Raw genomic sequence first — 18,786 nt, 5'->3', positions numbered from 1 at the left:
TAATTTTTTTTTTCAATTTTTTTTTTCCCCCTCTCATAGGTCCTTCGGTCTGGGAGACAGCGGGGGAGCCTCTGCACCCAGGGAAAAAAGCTACCCTTTAAGAGGGGGGAAGGGCATACCAGTAGGAAACACAGTACAATCCCAAAGCCTACTGGGAGGGGCGGGAGGGAGGTGTTGCCGTCACTGTATTAAGTCGATGTTGGGAAACGTTTAAACCGTCTGGAGCCTTTGTGGGTGGAAATATGTCTCCTTTACAATTCTGCACTGGATGTGAAGAAGCAAATTCTCATCGCCAAACAGCACATTCTGGTATATGGGGAATTGTACTTGAGTACCTTTATAATTGAACTCTAGAGGGTTAAGTAAGAAGAAACTAATTTTTGCACACTTCAGAGGAAATCTTAAGAATGGGGGATTATAGCAGTAAATGGCATTTATTTTAAAGCAAAAGGGTTGCCTAACTATCCCACTAATTGGGAATTTTCTGTGTTTGCATGTTAATGAAGACATAAATAGATGAAGTTGGCAAAGTTAAACACAGCTTGCTGCGCATATTAAGAGCAGATAATTGCAGTCTGCACTTCAAATGCCTGTGAAATAAGTTAAGATCTACTGCATAAATTGATGTCCACCAAAATGCCAAATTTAGTATTTTTTTTTTTATATTATTTATTTTTTTTTTCTCTTCAGGAGGGGAAGGAACAAGTAAAGAAAAAACTCCTTATTTTAGTTTACGAAGAACCTTTAATATAAGTATATATTTTTTTAAGAATCACTCCTTTGCTGAATGATAATTTGCAATTTTTTTTGGCAGCAATCGTCAAACAATAGACCAAGGCATATTGTTTCTTCCAGTTTAGAGGAGAGTATGAACTTTTTTTGCACCAGTGTCGTGAGGGTTTTCCTTCTCCCAGGGCATGCAGTCCAGGATTCTTGTAGTGGTTAAAAATGAATAATTTTTAGTGGGGTTAAGTTTGTATCACATAGTAAGGTAGGCCAACATTACCTGTATGCGCCCCCTTTTTTTTTTTTTTTTTTTTTTGCGGTTAATTCATTAAGATTCACCCTGCATCCATATTGTCTGTTTTAGGTATCATAGATGATTGCTTTAAGTGCTACAAAATACGGTTAAACCTTTTGTTTGTCAGCAGGGTCTACCTCACTGCCCTGCAAGTCTCATTGTTGGGGAAGGGAGGGTTAAATGAGAATCTCCAGCATCTGTTAGGAAAAAAAATAAACTTCATATAGCAACATGATATGGAAAGCTGGTTGAATTGTGCAAAAACCTGTTTGCCTTTGTGCTATCAGTGTGATGTGCTTTCTGCATGATTAAGTACTAGTGATTACTAAAAGTTACACGGAGTAAGATCAATTTAGATGGCGCATACTGAAAACTTTAGACAACAAGTTAATTGCTATAATTTTGTATTCATTGACACTTCACAACATATTACCCATCATAAGTTCTTTTTCATATGTTTTTTGTCAAAGCATGATCATAAAGCATTGATTTTGTAGATGTGATGCAGGGTATATGCACTGTATCAATGGCGCATGTTGGTGGCCCTATGTACCCTGAGCTGAAATATTTGGGGTACAAGTTAAAAAGCTACAGAATGAATGTTGGGTTCTGGTTCCTCTTTACATCCCCTAATTAATTTGTCCAGCTCTTTTGTTGCTTCCCCCCCCTCATTTGTATTCCTGTGAATAAACCCTTATTAAGTTAACCTTTTATTTTTCTTTCCATGTGTATTTTCTTATGTACTGTGAATGTGAAAACTTTAACTGGCACTCTTTAATAGAAGTGCCGATGTAAAAGTGCAAGTCTTTAATAATTCAAGTCGCCTCAAAGGTATCCCATGATGATGAAGAAAAGTAACTGACTTAAACTCTGCCGGTCAGAGCCGAAACAGACAGTTTTCAACTTTCTTAGAGCAGATTCTAAAAACTTGCAATGTTAAGCCATAACCATTTTAGTAAAATATTTACTTTGCCCTGAACTCGTTTTGCAATTAAAACATTTAAATAAATTTAGTAAGAAATGTTCTTTACTTTGCATGGTTTTATGAATATCTATTGCTTGAAATGGTAACTGAGGACAGGTGGGCTAAAAAGAAAATTAATTTAAGTGGGGTGCTGGGAAGCATTTAGTCTTGCTGTGGCAAATCTTTGGCAAGTAAAAAAATTTATTTTATATCTTGAAAAGTGATGGAAAATGCTGTAAGGGAATCAAAGGCTTAGAAAGCAAAACTTTCCCCTTTCTTGTTTCATATTTTGATAAACAAAAAAGTGCATTTGTGTTTTAAAAAACATGGTGAATGCTGTTAATTTACCTAATAAATTATTGGTATTAATAATGCTGCTAAGGTAGTAATCTAATAAAATGTAAACGTTTGCCAACTCAACCCAACTTGTTTCTTTGGCAAATTTTCAGTTTTTCAGTGCTTAAGTTCTCATTGTCTCTAAATGGCAGCACAAAGTTGTTTTTGTTTATTACTGGTACTGGTTAGCATTAAAGTGTAACTAAAGGAAAAACTGTTTTAGTTTTGGATAGAGTGGAGAGGGATTAAAACACCTGTCCTTTTTTATTGCTTGGTTGACATCAGAACATTAATAGAGAGGAAATCTTCCAATGAGGGGTGATAGTTCTGATGACACACCAGAATTCCCTCATTTGGGGGGGGGTTTATTTCCTCATGTTCTGTTTTACCTATGGGACAGGAAGTGAAGTAAAATGTCTCCTCTGGGGCATAGATTGCAAAAACAGGGGTTATAACCCTCTTGTGCACTATCCAAAACAGTTTTTTTTTCTTTAGTTACAGTTTAGCCATTTACTATTTTACAGACGTTCTTACTTGATTTGATTGCCAGAGATAATTTTTTCATTGTAGATCTTGAGTTGTGACAAGCTAAATGTATAGCCATTATAATTTGTAGCTTACGTATTTTTAGATGTATTGACAGTTGTCCATTGCAATTCATTTGATTTGTCACAAAACTTTGCCAGCATAAGAACGTTATTATAAAACCATTCAAATGCAAAATTTTTCCAAAACGAGTTTTTTTTTTTTTTTTTTTTTTTTTAAACCTGTTTTAATTCACGTACAAGCCATGTTTGACACTGTAAAACCAGTCTTTCCATCTTGATGGTTACAGGAGACAGGGTTTCCTTTTTAGTTGTGTTTTTGTTCTATTAATTGTTCGATTCTTGCATCATGGGATATTTAAAAGCATCTTACTATTGTGGTCTCGTTTTGACAGTTTTTGAATGTCAGTGGAATGTTTATAGAATTGTGGGTCTTTGTCTTGTTACATTCCAGTGTTTTCTGCCTCTTGGCATGCTAAAAGCACGGCTTACAACTGTCTGTCTTTCACACTGAATAAAAGTGCTGTTAGAGTGCTAAACTACAGAAATAGCCGCTGCTATGTGATGTAGATTCTCTACTTGAATATTTTTATGTTGTAGGAACCTCAGGAGGTCTGTGTTTACTGTTTTTATATCTACCTTCTCTTTCCTGTTTGAGCTTCCCTGTTTTGAAGGACTCTAACAATGATCAAAACTGCCCATCAACCTAAGTTGGTAACAGAAATTGAACACTTTAAATCCATGCACATTCTTCAGTTGTCATGTAGGAAGGACCTATCTTGGGAATCTCACTTTAGTGCTGTAGTTAAAGGCTGAGACCATCCACAGCTGAATTACAGATAGATTCTGGTGGGTTGAATCATCTCCAGGTTTCTAACATCTCACTGGGGAGTACCTGCTTGATCTCCCCAGAACAAAGCTTTTTCATTGCTGTCATTGCAAAGGGTCTAGCCCCTCCTTCTGCATTCTTTGTGCAATATACAGTATACTTTTAATTTCATTTGTGGGGAAGTGACATCCAATTTATATCTGCAGTGGCTAACCAAAGTAGTAAGTTAAGGAAAGAGAGCTTTACCTGGGAGTCCCCAAGGGATGCCTGAACCCAAAGGGGTCAGCGCATTGGAATCCAACATAAATTGAAATGTTTTAATAAGAGTTAAATATTTTACATTGGATCATATTAACAGAATTTTTAAGCACTTCTCATTTAAGCCCAATGACATAAGTTTTGGGGATGAGCCAGTATAAGTCATGCCACTAGTCTTAAATTAAAAGGTTGCCTTCTCTAGTACAGCTTATGAAATGCTGCTTTTATTGTGCATGTATAGAACAGATGATTTAAGCATTTAATTAGTCAAAAATCCATGTTCTTGAGCCCAGAAATGCGCAGAGTAGATGTAAAGGTTTGTGCTAGCATTTCCAGTTAGATCCTTCTCTGTTCTCAGCTCTCTTATAGTTACTAAGCGCTAAGGACCCAATAACCTAGGGTGTAAGTGATCAAGATGAAAATATTAGATTGTGTTTTGTCATATAATGAAGCAGCTCAGTTTTTCTTGATTTGTAAAAAAGAACTATACAGACTAAAGTTATCCAGCAATTTACACTAGCATAATTGGATTTTTTTTCTCCATTTAGATGAGAAACCACAAAATATATTTTTTGACAAAAGGGTATTTCTGGTATTGGAAGGATAGACCTTGCATATAATTCACTATCAACTTTTTATGTTGCCACCCTCTACACACAGCTGCCAGTGAAAGAACTGCTACTAGTGGGGGAAGTACACAGCTAAAACTCTCTGGAAAGGTGAAGGAAGGATGACCTATTACCTAATGGTCATGTGCCCAGGGTTGCATTCTGGTTAAATGCTTAATTATATATATGTGAGCCACTGTCGGTTTGTGAACCAAACCCAAAATTGTGGGGAAGCTGAAAAATGCGCTAAAACATTTATAGGCTTTTAAAATTCCATTATTTGCATATTTCCAAGGATTTTTTTCTTAAATGCATGCATGAAAGCCGTAATAATCATAAAAGATGTTGTTTTTCAGAAAATAGATAGCAAGACTTCATATGAAAACGAGCTGCACTGCATATTATTGCTTTTGCAGTAGACAGTCCTGAAGAACAGTGGTGTGCTATAATCTATACAAACCAAGAAAAGTAGTTCTCATTAGGGCTTATGTAATGGGCCATGTAAAGCCCACCTTCAGACACAAATGATCTTGCTGGGGTTAAAACATGCAAACATCTCTTTGCCTCAGAATCAAACTTCCTTCTTGCAGGCTTTCTTCTACATCTGTAAAATCTGCTTGTTTACATTCTGGGATTAGTACAGCTTTCATTGTACTTCCGGTTCTGTATGAATGTAAGCTCGGCCCTAGCATTGCCTTTGTGTTAAAGCCCATGGCCTTTCCTCCCCACTTCATTCAGTCCATTTGCAAACCACATGGCCCCATGCTTCATTTTGTGAATGGCCAGGAGGAGGTAAATATACCTCTTTAGCACTGGCGTCTAAGAGACCTGCAGCTCTTTAATCTAAGCTAAGCACAGGTAATGTAGGAGCTGTACTAATTTGGACACGCAAGCAGATTTGATGGATTTATACAAAACTTGGGCTGCTTTTTTACAGAAAGTTTTACTGCTTTAACCCTAGGAAGGTTGTTGTTCCAGGAGTTGGGCTTTAGAGAGGGTCAGATAGCCCTTCTGATCTCCATGAACGTTTGTAGCTACAGGATTTTTTAAATGCTTAACTGTAGGAAAATTATAAAGTACACAGTTCACATACCTTTTGCATACATTGTTTTACATGCAATTCTGTTCATTCAGTCTGAGATTTACACAGCCCAGCCAAAATGTGAAGCCAGGTGGGTAATCTGATTTTTTTTTTTTTCTTTTCTGCATTTAAACAATACAACTTAGTCAGCTCCTTAACTCAAGCATGTGATTAACAGTGAAGGAGCCACAGCAGACTGGTATGCTTATTCCTCTGCTCACGGTGCTTTCTCCTCCACTCACCCTGTTTTTTTACCAACATTGTGCTGTGCAGAACACCTGATCATGTACTAGCTCTGCCCCTGTTCTGCTGTCCTATAGAGTCCAGTCATCCCTATAGTTACCTTCATTGAATACCCCCTGCTTGATTTAGACTGGGTAGTAGGCAGCCCATCAGACAGGTTCTAAACATTAGTCTACTCAAGCACATTAAATGCTGATTGGATGCTCTAGAGCAGTGCACCCATTACTGTTTACATCTATTTTGAGATTTAAAAAAAGTAACCAAACTGAATTAATAAATGACACCTGCACCTGGTAGATGGCTACTTTGGAGGTGATTCCACAACATGAAAATAGTATGTATGTGTGTTATGTGTACTTTTCTTCACAATATTGAGTTTGTCATTTGTGTGGTCATTTTGTGAAAGCAAGACAAGCATGTTTCATTGTGCATCATTTCCAAATGTCACAGCTACTACTCTTCTCTATGTATTGCTCGCTAATGGGGAAAAAAAACTTAGCCTTGGAAGTGGTTCTTAAGGTTTATTTTTCTAGAACCAAGCATATTTTGTGCTTTTAGGTGAATGTTACTAATTCATAAATCAGAATGTTTTTCAAGATTCCCAGAAACCTGTTTGTTCTCAGGGTCCGAAGGACAAATTTGAGGACCACTGCTTTGGGTGGGGTGGGGGTACTTACAGCACTAAATTTGGAATAGATAGCCATCAGTAATAGAATCTCTAGCACTGTGATTTCTGAACAGTTCAATCAGCCATGTGAGAAAACAATCAAATGTAATATTTTTATAAAGCAATATGCACATATACATAAAGAAGAATTTGGGGTCGATGTTCCCATGAAAAACATCCACTGTATTGCTTTGTTACAAGCAGATGTCTTTCTGCTGGCAACTTAGGTTGAGAGCATTTCTGAATGAAAGCTTTATATTCAATTTCTTTACCTTACCCTAGAAGATGTTAATTTTTAGACTTGTATCCTCATGCTACGTAACCGTCTAATACAGGTATAGGGCAACCTGTGGCTGTCCGGCATTGAAGATGCAAACAGGATGTGCATGTAGTGGTGGCTCAATAGCTGGAGAGCCAAAGGCTTCCTTTTGCCGGTCTATTCAACTGAGTGATATTTCTCAAGTTTGCCTATGATTATTGAACTACACTTTAAATAAAAGAAAAAAATAAATATGGTTTTAGTTTTTGATAAGCTGCTGAATTTTAAACATTTTTGGGGCCACCAAATATTTTGGATCATGCAGAGAATATATATATTGTACTGTAGTAATTTTGTATTTACATTTGTATGATGTGATAATAGATGTGAATGTTAATCACTGCTTGGCTGTGTTAATAAAATTGTTTAAGTACAAACTGACATGGGTTTTTTTGTCTAACATACTCATTTATAAAGTATGTATCATATATTCACAATAAGATAGGAAGACAAGGCTTTAAAGTTCTCCTGATTTAAAGTGGATCTATAAGCAATTTTTTTTCATTTTGGATAAAGGAAGGGAGGGTATAACGCCTGTCAATTTGTTTGCCATCTAAATCCCATTGGGGAGATTTCCCTTCACTTGTCCCATAGCCAAACGAGGAAGTATGGAAATCCCTGAAAATTAAGGGAATCTCTTGGGCCCACAGGTCATCAGAACAAGTGTCCCCATTGGAAGATTTCCCCTATATTCCTGCTCTAGGGACAACCCAAAATTTGAGATTTTCTTTTACTTTCAGTGATAATGATAAACCGTGCAAATGGTAAAAGGCACTAGCCCTTTAAATACTTATGGAAACTCATGGTAACATATGTGAATCAAAAATACTCCCACAATAAAACATACAAAAATGATTAAAATGTCCGCATCAAGTGCAAAAAGTCTCCAATCACCATAATCTTGTGGAAAAAGAAATGACCAAATCTGCTTTCAATTAATGGTGCTCCAGCACGTGATCAGCTGAAATGTCAAATTACAGCTGATCACGCCAAATTACAGCAGCCACCAAAGCAGTTAGCAGGCATTAGAAATAAGGTTCTGTGTATAAGGTGATATTTATTCTCCATGAAATTACTGAGACCACTTCGCTCATGAATATCAGTAGTGGAAAATCCTCATAAACCCAAAATTAGATGAGGAAAAAGAATAAAATAGTGCAGTACTTTTATTAAATGAGGATAAAAAACAGATTGCTATACACTAACAGGATGCAAGCGTCAGAAGGGGCAGCAACACAAATGGCTCACTAGGGGGATCATTTTCCTCACACAGCTGCTCTCATGCGCAAGGGCTGGCATGTGTTCCAAACATTGGAAGTGATGTCAATGTCTCAAGCCTTAATGCACTTCACTACTGCGCATCCTCAGAAATCTTATTCGACCAGACTCCGTATTGACTCCAAACTTCTTTTCCAAGTGGAAATGACCATATGGCATATAAAGAGAAAAAGCCTGCAGACGACAGTGTAAAATCCTTAAGGCACTTTATTGTGGCATGTAATTACACTTATATTTAGCACAGAGTACCCCTGATGATGTCAGTCTATGATGAAACATGTAGGGCGTGGCCTACATGGTGACGTTGGCACGCACGATCGTCTCCCATCTTTGGTCCCGGCTGTTATGTTTTGATATGTGCTTGTACTCTGCTAAATGCAAGTGCAGTTACATGTTATAATAAAGTTCCGCCTCAACTGATGGCCTATAAAAAGGTGTCTCATTATCAAGGTGTCACACGAACAAGAAAAGCAAAGGGCATTCTCAAAACCTTTGCAACCTTATTGTTGCAAAACATACTGATGGCATTGGTTACAGAAGGATTCCTAAACCATAAACCGGCCACGACCATGTGCTCCTTGCAAGATTTCTGACAGAGGAGTGAAAAGAATTATCAGACGCGTTGTTCAAGAGCCAAGGACCACTGGAGAGCTTCAGAAAGACCTGGAATTAGCAGGTACAATTGTTTTGTATGCATGCTCACCACGCAAGACTATTGCTGAAGAAAAAGCATGTTGAAGCTCATTTAAAGTAGTGGGAGAATATAGTCTGGTCAGATGAGACCAAATTGAACTCTTTGGATGCTATAATACACAACATGTTTGGAAGTCAAGTGGCACTGCACATCACCCCAAAAACACCATACCAACAGTGTAGATTGGAGGTGGGAACATCATGGTGTGGGGTTTTTCAGCATAAGGTACTGGCAAACTAAATGTCTTTGAAGGAAGGATGAATAGAAAAATGTACCAAGACATTCTTGATAAAAATCTGCTGCCATCTACCAGGATGATGAAGATGAAACAAGGGTGGACATTTCAGCAAGACAATGATCCCAAACACAAAGCCAAGGAAACGCTGAATTGGTTTCATAGAGAAAATTAAGCTGCATGAATGGCCCAGCCAATCACCTGACTTGAATCGAATAGAAAATCTATGGAAAGTGCTAAAGCTCAAGAGTTCATAGAAGAGGCCCATGGAACCTTCAAGATTTGAATACTGTCTGAATGTGGTGAAAACTTCGTGTCAATAGCACCTTTTAGAAATGTATTTTTACTGAGAAAAATGGTGACATGTTCAATACTTTTTAGCCGCTGTATGTCCACAGCACCATCCTGGTCCAAAGTATTGGTAATATAGTAAAAAAATCCAATCAGATTAGTCTGACATGATCTGCTCTCAGTAACGCCATGCTGCTTTGAATCTAGTAAAGTTGTGGGTTTTTAAGCGATCAATGATACTTCTTTTCAGGAGTGATTCCATTATCCTGTCTACAACAGATGTTGAACCCACGGACTGTAATTGCCAGCCTCTACTTTATTGCCCTTCTTGTGGATAGGTACAATATTAGCTGTCCGCCAGTCATGGGGAACTTCTCCTGTTAGAAGAGATTTGTTTAAAAAGATCAGTTAATGGTCCAACAACTGTACCTCGAAGTTCTCTTCTGGGATGAGTAAGCTCAGGGCCCATTGCTTTATTAATCTTTAACTGAGCCAGTTCCTCTGCTACCTCTGTCTCCGGAAATCCTAAAGATGAACCATCATTACTAGAACCAATATAGTTTCCCAACTTGGTATAATTTATATCTGTAAAAACTGAACAAAAGTAATTAAGTGGATTGCTACATCCAGGTCTCCCTTTAATATAAGTGTTGTGCCCAGTTTTCATGTTAGTGATCCCATCGTATTTTTTTTCTTTCCATCACTAATCTACCTAGAAAAGGTTTTATTTCCTTAAAGTGGAAGTAAACCAACTACAGGTTTTATCTACAGGTAAGTTTACAATATAGCTTACATTGTTGGTAAAATATCTCCTAAACGTGCATCGTTTAGGAAATATTCGCTTTTTGTCCTCTGGTGTATGCGCTCTGAAGGAGTGCCACACCCGTGCCATTCCTTCAGAGCACTGGGCCGTGTCCCAAGACTCTCGTCCATGCCAGTCTGGCGGACAGGACTCTCAAACCCAGAAGGAAGACCGGGTGAAGATGGAAGCCTCTGCAGCGGGGACACTGCACCGCTGGAGGGCTTTGTTTTAAGAGAAGTCCTGCATAATGTGCTAGTATGTGATGCATGCTAGCACATTATATTACATTCCAGGGTTTTTTTTTGGGGGGGGGTTCCCCTCCAGTTGCGGTTTACTACCACTTTAATAGATTTAGCCATTTCCTCCTCCTTTTTGTGCTTTGGCAGCACTGATGATGTGTTAGGCCTCCTGTTTATTCTTATACTCTTCTGTCCGCTACACCTCCTGTTTCCTTGAATCTCATATGCTGATTTTTTTTTTTTATTATATACTATCCTACTTAACTCTTTAGTGAACCATATTTTTTTTTTCTTTCGTTTATTCTTACTTGCCTGACGTATAATCTAGTTGCCTCATGGATGGTAGACTTTAACAGTGCCCACTGATTACTTCTGACGATTTACTCCAACCTTTCAACTCATTTTGTAGAAATTCATCCATTTCCGCAAAATTTTTCTTTTTGACATCTGTTTTTGTATATGATTTTTCAGTTCTTATTTTAATAATAAACCAAAGACATTGGTGATCACTAGAACACAATTTTTTCCCACCTAAACATTAGACAGTCAATCCCCATTTGTTAGTACTAGCTCTAGAATATGATCACCTCAGGTTGGACTTTTTGCTGTTTTAGTGAAAGCTCATTCAGTGCTTCCAGTACATCCCTGCCCCTGCTTGTAATAGCAGTTTGAGAATTCCAGTTAATGTCAAGCATGTTGAAATCACCTATAATCAAAACCTCCCCCTTCATTGCCATTTGAGTTACCTCGTTAATCAACAAGTTATAATCTTCAGTCTGTCTTGGGTGTCTGTGTATTACACCAATTCTAAGTGAGGATCCCTCTCTGGTTGGAAGGCAGACACAGAGGGTTTTAAGTATTTCATTTGTTTTTGTATTAATGTTAGCCTTATATGTTTTTTATATATATGGCAACTCTATGTCCCCTCTTTCATACTTTCCTGTATAGTGTATACCCTGGTATAGTTATTTCCCAGTTGTTTCCCAGTTATTTGAATCCTTGAACCACTTCTCTGTAATTGCAACAAGGTCCAAGCTGTCTCTAAACATAAAAGCTATCAGCTCATAAAGCGTATTGCCTAAACTACGAGCATTAGTGCACATGACATGACAAACGCTGATATCTACTGCTTTACTTTTATTACCAGAAACTTTAACTGAAGTGACCACCGCATCAGACCAGTCCTTAGCAACACAAACCCTCATATTTGTTTCAACCTGCTTGGGACAGAAATGCTGCTCAACAATTACATCTCTGACCCCCATTTCTCAGTTTAAATGCATGTCCAAAAAACTCCTAAATTCCATATGAAGAAGCTCAGTGCCCTTGGGTGAGGGATGCCGACAATCTCTCTTTTGTGCAGCTCAATGTCAGACTACCTGATAGCATCATGACTAACATAACTAAAACCTTCAGCTTTGCACCAATCCTTTAACCAAGCACTGAACTCTGCTAAACAAAGTCTTTTCTATTGTCCATTATGCACAGGTAACACCTCTGAAAATGCAACAGTACACCCTAACTGTTGAAGGTCCTATCCCTAATACTGAAACTTGTTCTGTACAGAACACATCATTCTGGGACAAATCATTTGTGCCAAGGTGCACGAAAACATCAACGTTGCATTCTTCACTAGCTTTTTTGACAATTTTTTAAAATACGCCTTTTTACGCCCAACAGTAGCACCAGGTAAACATCTAACTTCCTTTGACACTTCCACATGATTTCCTAAAGAAATCCCTCTTACAGTTGAATCACTAACAAGAAGATGACTTCTCATTTTAGGAGCCTTATCCACAACACTTGCCTGGAAAGGAACCTCTGATAAAACTTTTAGCAAAAGCAATTTTTTTTCTCAGGTTCCTCCTTCCTATGCTACACAATCAGATACGTTTACATCCTTTTGTATCTGCTTCTAGCTCAGAAAGAACACTATAGGAGTTATGCATTGTCATACCAAATACATATTTATGGTCCACAGGCCTCACTCTTCCTGACCCAACAGTTGTCCACATTGCCCTTCTGTGCAGTCCTTGAGGAAGAGGTGGCTTTTCACAAGGCAGCTCAACAGAAAAAAGTGGCTTAAACAACCTCTTGATCTCAGACTGCAGGGCACTAACCAGTGAATTTAGACGAGCAATGTCAATACGTAGACTAGAAATCTGCATACAAATAGGACAGCATCCCAGCTTCCAAAAAGCACCACAAAAAATGCCAAACAAGTACTGCACTGAACTAAACCAGACATTTAAAAAAAAAATTAATTTGAATTCAACACACGAACTAACCAAAGATAGTTGGCTGTTTCCAAGTTCCTGCTGGTTTCAATCTACTGCTGTTTGCTGTTCAAACTATGCACTTTTGTCCTGCTGCACTTCCAACGAGCAAAGTCTACAGAGTAAAGTATGTCCATCGTGACTGGCGAACCCTGGACTTATATTTATATACCATCCAGTGTCATGGACAGGTAAGACAGGGTCACCCTGTATCTATTACTGTAATAAAGAAAAAAGTGTATACATTTGGACTGTATTCATCTCAGTGTAAACTTTTCAAACTTGGCCCTAAAACTGAACCACCAAAGTTTTAAGTCTCAGGTGGATGACTAGGTGTTATATCACAACTCTGGTCATTTTACTGCCACTTTTGCCTAGAGCCTTTAAGGTACGCAGGAGTTCACGTTTGCCATAAGGATTTGTTACAGGATGTTCTACAATTGGGTTACTGTGTACCACTTATGGACGAGCTTAACCTATACTCCACAGTCCACTCAGTGAGCACCCCACAGGGGAATACCTTCACCTTTATGGTGGAGATCATGTGAAAGGGAGTTGAAAGCAGAATCACAGGTGAATATTTGCTCTGCAAAGGCTGAAAGGCTAATTGCCTTTTCCCACAAATGCCCTGCCATAGTGAAACCTGACTCTCCTCCATCTCGCTGTGCCCCTTTTGGGTACAGAGACCTGCAAAATATGCCCTGTTCATGTTCAGTCTAACAACTGGATCACTCAAAGAAATAAGCTGTTGCTGTGGTTGATCCTGCCATCTGTCATAAATATCACAATGTGCTTTTTGAAGATGTTCCTCCTTTCAAAGATTCTACAGCCATAAAATGTGTGATGCTCTTAAAGGCTCATTATTCATGCAGGCCGAGTCGGCAACCAGTTCTTGCTGTGATTTCAGCATGTGAAACTGCAGCTAACTGGACTAGAACAATGAATAGCTAAACGTGACCCTGTATTTCAGAATCAAAGACTGCAACCAATATAAAACTGCCCTCCAAAAATACAACTCTTGCCTCCACACTGCCAAGCAGAACTATTTTAACACCACCTTATCCAGTCCCTGTCAATTCTTCTCTACCTGTAACTTGCTTCTTTGTCCTCCACTGCCTCCACCTACTAACTCACTCGCTGTCCAGGAGATCGCCAATTGCTTATAAAGTAAGATCAATACAATTTGTAATGAAATCACTCTACAGATAACTCCCCCACTTATCTCCACAGGTACACTCAACACTACCCTTATTCAATGCTGCTACTATAGACAAGGTTGCCAAACTTTTAACGCCCACCTAACAACCTGTCCCCTGGACCCTATTCCCTCTCAAATACTGCAGTCACCCTCTGGCTCTATCCTACACACTCTAACTCACATCTTCAATCTCTCCCTCTCTTTTGGCACTTTCCCCAACACTAAAACATGCACCAGTCACCCCCATACTTGAAAAGCCATCCTTGGACCTTGCCAATTTTAACAACCTATGCTCCATCTCCTTGCTACCCTTTTTGCTGTAAACTTGAACACCTGGTCTATTACCAACTGAGCGACCACCTCATCAAGAATAACCTTGATCCACTTCAGTCTGGATTTTACCTTTCAACATTCCACAAACTGCTCTCCTAAAACTCACAAATGATTTCCTAACAAAAACCCATTGACATTATTCTGTACTCCTACTTCTGGACATCTCTGCTGCCTTTAATACGGTTGACCACCGTCTCCTCAAAAAAAAACAAAAAAAACTTCCTTGTATCTGTGACTGTGCTCTTCGTTGGTTCTCCTATCTACCTATCCCACCACACCTATCGTGTCCCTTACAATTCTACTTCCTCCTTTTTCCATTGGGGTCCCCCGAGGTTTTCTGTTCTTGGACCTCTCCTATTTCTAATATACACCTCCTCCCTGGGTCAACTGATAACCTCCGCGACTCATTTCTACGCTGATGACACTCAAATCTACCTTTCTACCCCTTATCTCACAACTTCAGTCTTCTCATGTATCACTACCTTACTAGCTGATATAGCCTGGATGTTACACCAGTTCCTCAAACTCAATCTATCCAAAACTGAGCTCCTAATATTACCTCCCCCCTTACCCTGACTTCTCTGTCAATTCAGTGGCACAACCATCAACCTGTCCCCCGCATGCCAGGGTGCTAGGTGCAATCCTGGACTCTGACCTCTTCTTTCAGGACCACATCCAATCACTTTCCAAAGCTTACTGTCTCAACCTCAGCAACATCTCCAAAATACGTCCCGTCACAATCAGCGACACCACAAAACTCCTAATTCTCTCCCAGGTTCTCTCGCCTCGACTACTGTAACTCCCTCCTCATTGGCTTACCTATACATAGGCTATCTCCCCTCCAGTCCATAATGAATACTGCTGCTAGGCCAGACTTTACCAACTGTTCAGTGTCTGCTACCCCTCTCTGCCAATCCCTCCATTGGTTCCGACACACCTAACAAATTTAATTCAAAATACGAACTTACAAAGCCATCCACAACTCAGCCCCCAGCTACATCACTAACCTAGTCTCAAAATATCAGCTAAATGACACTCTTCGTTCCTCCCAAGACCTGCTCTCTAGTTCCCTTGTCACCTGCTCCCATGCTCACCTGCAGGACTTCTACTGAGCCTCTCCCATCCTATGAAATTCCCTACTCCAATCTGTCAGACTAGCTCCTACTCTGTCCACTTTTAGGTGATCCCTGAAAACATTTCAGAGAAGCCTATCCTAAAAACTACATATATTTTTTCCATCGGCTGATCCCCCACAGTTATTTTTTTTCCCAAAAAAGGTTTTATTGAAATACGAAAGGCATAACAAGTCATATACAGATACGGATCACAGTCCGCGCATGTCCTCTTACATGTTCTCCCGTAACGCAGACGGGACCAAGACATTTAATTGTAGATCATCCTGAAACAAAGTCCTACAATAAGGCAGATGCATAATATATAACAATAAAAATAACAGTATGTAATTTAGAGAAGTATGATGCACACTAGTCCATTGTGTAGGGAGATCTCAGATAACAGGACTGTGAAGTGTAAGACAAAAGTGTCATCTCAAGGCATATATGTCCTATGTTTCCGTATCCGAAAAGTGTAGGTTAGTTTTGTAGATAACCGTGACACCTGTACATGTATGAATACTCTGTACCTTATGAAAAATATGATTAATTAGAGTATGAAAAAGGTGTAAAAGAGAAGAGCGCGTGAATGGAAGAGGAATATGAAAAGTAATATAATGGGGTGGGGGGGAGCAAAAAAGACAAATATATAGGGAAGAGGGGAAGGAGAGAGAAGGAAAAAAAAAGGGGGGGGGGGAGGATGGGGTTTATAATTAGGTAAGCGCAACCAAACCAGTCACATCAATAAGCAACAGCCAAACTGACACAGATTCTATCTTTATTAAGGATACAGTTCGGTTAGAGTCCATTTATGGAGCTATTCCTGAGGTGAAAGCTTTAAAGGCCTTCCATGTCTCCAAATCTCTTCTTGTTCATTCCTTCATTAAACAACGATAAGTATCAGTAGTTTGGAAGTGAGTCCAACAAGCCCAAGTTTTCCTGAATCTCTCGGGGTGTTCCTTTGCCACTGAAATCATTTCCTCCCCCACAGTTATTAACTTTTTTGTATCACTCGATCCTCCCCTTTAGATTGTAAGTACTAAGGAGCAGGGCCCTCTGATTCCTCCTGTATTTAATTCTATTGTAACTGTACTGTTTGCCCTCATATTGCAAAGCACTGTGCAAACTTGGCACTATATAAATCCTGTATAATAAAATTCTGTTACACGGCAATTACAGCAATTACCTTCTGCTTTGCTTTTTGTGGATGCCCTAGGACATGCCATGAGACAAGTGCCAACAGTTTGTGTAGCGCTTTACAACATGAGGACAGATAGTACAGTTACAATACAATTCAATACAGGAGGAATCGAAGGGCTCTGCTTATTAGAGCTTACAGTCTAAAAAGGAGGGTAAAATAAAACAAAAGTTAGTAAACTGGGGGAGTAGCTGATGGAGAAAGTGAAAATACTGTTAGGTGGAGACAGTATAGGTTTCTCTGAAGAAAAGGGTAGCAGATGCTGAACGGTTGGTGAGGTGGATGTGTCTGGCAGCAGTGTTCATGATTGACTGAAGGGGGGGATAGCCTATGTAAAGGTAATCTAATGATGAGGGAGTTGCAGTAACCTGGAAGGGAATTCAAAGCTTTGTGCTGACATTGGTTTGCAAAGGGGCATATTGTGGAAATGTTGCGGAGGGTGAGGCAGATAGCTTTGTACAGTGATTGGATGTGGAGCTGAAAGAGTTCAGAGTCCAGGATTACACCTAGCACCCTGGCAATGGGGGCAAGTTAATAGTTGTGCCATCGATCTTGACAGAGAAGCCAGGGGAAGGGGCATGTGAGGGAGGAAATATAAGCTCAATTTTGGACAGATTGAGTTTGAGGAAGTGATGTGACATCCAGACTGCTACGTCTGTCAGTAGCTTAGTGATGTGTGAGGAGATTGATGTAAGCTGAAGGGTAGAGAGATTTGGGTGTTGTCAGCATAGAAATGATATTGAAAGCCATGGGAGGGCCATCAGGTGACCCAGAGAGGAGGTGTATATCGAGAATTAAAGGGGTCCAAGAACAGAACCTTGGGTAACCCCGATGGAAAAAGAATTGTCAGCAAGCTTGGAGCTGAAAGCATTTAACACTATACATGCCTTATACAGGTGTCCCTGTGACCCCACTGAAGGGAGACTTCCTCTTTCTGTAACCCCACTGGAGGGAGATGTCCCGTTTTTGTAACCCCACTAGAGGGAGATTTCCTGTTTCTGTGACACCCACTGGAGGGAGATGTCCTCTCACTTCCTGACCTTGTGACACCACTGGAGGGAGATGTCCTGTTTCTTTGACTCCTCTTTGAGGGAGACTTCCTGTTTCTGTAACACCCACTGGAGGGAGACTTCCTCTCACTTCTTGATCCTGTGACACCACTGGAGGGAGACTTCTTGTTTCTGTGATTCCACTGGTGGGAGTTTTCCACTCATTTCCTGACTCTGTGACCCCACTGGAGGGAGACTTCCCCTCGCTTCGTGTTTCTGTGACACCATAAAAGGAGACTTCCTGTTTCTGTGATCCCACTGGAGGGAGACTTACCCTCACTAGCTGACCCTGTGACCCCACTGGTGGGAAACTTCCTGTTTGTGACTCCACTGGTGGGAGTTTTTTCCTCACTTCCTGACTCTGTGACCCCACTGGAGAGAGACTTCCTCTCACTTCTTGACCCTGTGCTACCACTGGAGGGAGCGACATACAGTGTACAAAGCTGTTCTGGCAGCAGGACGGGAACTTCCTGTCCCATTCACAGAACAAAATCGAGTTTGGCTGAGCTTAGCTCAGCCTTTCACAGGCAGATTTGCAATCTACGAATAAATACAAATTTCCTCTGGCTGAGGCAAGCGGCAGACGTCATGATCTCTGATTCAGCTAATCATAGGAATCCTTGTATTCAAAGCATACAAAGCTCCCTGTGAGTGGCAACTTGATTTTGTTTTTGGAGAAGGATGGGAATTTCCGTCCTGCTGCAGGAACACAGCACTGTACACTGTACGTAGCTGAGGCTAAATACAGTTTATACAGCACTCCCAGCCTCTGCAACTGTTAGTGAAGTAAATAGTTTGTGTGGACCAGCGTTGTCCAAACAACTATTTAAAGGTAAATAAAACTTGGAGATCATCTTTAAAAGAGAGCAGTGGGATTTCACAATGCAGTTTTGGTGTAGTAGTAAACATCCTAGAAAGACATCAACAAGTTATTCTTTATAGCACCCCCTCAACCCAATTTCAGTATACCCAGTAGCAATAAATCTTTTTTTTTTTTTTTTTTTCTTTAGCCCCATCTGACAGGTCTTCCTTGTGTGGCGTTGCCCAGTGTTGATTTGTCCTCCAATCTGTGCACCCACTACCACTGCACAGTGCTGGTCCTAGGCACTATAGTATGGCCCCACCCATACGAATGAATGGGACAAATGGTGCACATGCATTGTGGATGTACCTCCTTACAGCAAAAGGCCAAGCAGCGTTGGGGAAAGGT

At 39.9% G+C, this 18,786-nt stretch overlaps 1 protein-coding gene across 1 annotated transcript in view; it reads left to right on the top strand.

The window, feature by feature from the left end:
* Nucleotides 1-7,248, top strand: part of LOC149435260 (transportin-1-like) — a gene marked incomplete at its 5' end in the record, with an annotated part of 62,534 nt that extends 55,286 nt beyond the window's left edge. The window contains one exon of the mRNA XM_089662855.1: nt 40-7,248. The remainder of the gene's footprint in view (nt 1-39) is intronic.
* Between the last annotated feature and the right edge of the window lie 11,538 nt (nt 7,249-18,786).

This window comes from Staurois parvus, unplaced genomic scaffold, assembly GCF_062004578.1.
Source record: "Staurois parvus isolate SC_StPar_1 unplaced genomic scaffold, SC_StPar_1.0 ptg001567l, whole genome shotgun sequence".
Lineage (NCBI taxonomy): Eukaryota > Metazoa > Chordata > Amphibia > Anura > Ranidae > Staurois > Staurois parvus.
The sequence above is the reverse complement of the archived record's forward strand: the minus strand, read 5'-3'. Positions and strand labels throughout refer to the sequence as shown.